This window comes from Spinacia oleracea, chromosome 5, assembly GCF_020520425.1.
Source record: "Spinacia oleracea cultivar Varoflay chromosome 5, BTI_SOV_V1, whole genome shotgun sequence".
In the NCBI taxonomy this organism is placed as follows: Eukaryota; Viridiplantae; Streptophyta; class Magnoliopsida; order Caryophyllales; family Amaranthaceae; genus Spinacia; species Spinacia oleracea.
This window is the reverse complement of record NC_079491.1, coordinates 48,945,065-48,946,895: the sequence shown is the minus strand read 5'-3', so window position 1 is coordinate 48,946,895 and position 1,831 is coordinate 48,945,065.

The window sequence follows — 1,831 nt, the reverse complement described above, 5'->3', positions numbered from 1 at the left end:
CGTAGGTAGTAATATAGCCGATTAGCAACAATTTATCAAAAAAAAACTAAAGGGTGGCTTTATTCTTGTTAATACTCACCGACTTCTTTTCCATCGATTAGCAAACCTGCAAGCATTATTAGGCTAGTTTTGTCTATCTATATCATGCCTTATCTATATCATGCCTTTATTTATTAAACAAAATTAATTACTTTCAAATCAAAACGTGGACTTTTGTTCCATTGATCCCAATTGCAGTAACATGTACGAATAAGCATTTGATTGTTTTCATATGAAAATTTATTTTGGTTTTAAAGGATTTCATTATCTAAAGCACTATTTTGGTCTTGATGTCATAGGATAATTAATTATCCTTATTGTTTGGGTATGGAAGTAAGGAAAATTTCAGAGCGGCTTTCTTGAAATATGAAGTCGTCAGTACTAAATGGATTGTATTTTTATCAATGTGTCTAATATAGGCTAATTTAGGCTCGTTAATTTTTTGTAATTGTAGACTGAGGCTACTTAGGAAACACGCGAGGAGACTACTAGTTTGAAATACGCGCGTGTTTAAGGTAATTTTCAATGTCCATCATCTTTGAATCCCGTTAAGAAAAATATTTGAACATGTTTATGTGCTATTATGTGCTAGGGAGACTAAGTGTTGTTTATATAAGCTATACGATTAGAATTCATGGGCATTTCTTATATTGGTAGTACTATGGAAATATTATTTGAACTACTATATACTACGTACTTATGTTATGGAGATTATGATTTATGTCTTACGGATTATAGTGTTAGTGTTGAGTATTGTGTATTGTGAATTAGGTAACTTAGATAGTGTTGGGTGGCTGCTAATGGTTTGTAATGGCTGGAACTATTTGGTTACTCTTGGATATAAGTGGTTGATTACTCATGGGTATAACAGGCGTAGATAAGAAAGACTAAAATGATGATTAATCCATAATGTTTGTTCTTGTGGCTACGTATACTATATGTTTCGAACCTAATCAAAATACTAATAACGTAAAGTGTAATCTCAGAGGGAAAAGCCCGTAAGGGTTAGGAACAGGTTGCCCTTCTAGATGTTGTTCTATCGGTGCACTTTAGTGGAGACCCGGTAGGCTTCTAGTAGGTTTCTATTATTCTGTATTAAACTTTCTGCTTAGTCTTCCTCCTAATTCTATCGGTGCGCGGTCGCGGAGACCCGTAGTCAATTAGTGAGGGGTGTGCACACTAGGGACATTCTGTACTCATCTTACTTTGGTCATTCTCAAGGGTTACGCGCGACCCTTAGCGTTCTTTTTCCCTCACTTAATTAATATTGATCTTTATGTGATAAGTTTAATAATGGAGTTATTAAATTGGTACTTGTTGTTTAATTGTCTATTTTATGTACTCAAAATGTTTTCAAACTAAAATTATTTATTTTACGGGATGGAGTTGGAATTACTCAGTTTATCTGATTTTTGGGAGTTTGTCTCTCTTGTCTCTTTTCTATTTATTTTTGCAGGTTGGTAAAGGTACTTGGCTACGAGTGAGGAGACGCTTAGAATAACCACCTAGTCAAGAGACAATTTCTATTTCAGTTTAAGTTTAAGTTGGTTTTTGTTATTCATTTTATGGGAATTGGTTGTAGTTTTTATGGGGCACCTTTTAGACCACTTAGTTAATTTTGACTTTAATGATTTTAAATTGTTTTGTTGCTTTGCATTTATTTTCTATGGAGAATAAATGTAGCAGTGACACTCCCAAGGTTTGGACGATTGTTTTATGATATAAAAACCGGGTTTTTGATTATATAAAAGGTCCAAATTTTGGGGGTGTTACAAATTGGTATCAGAGCTTA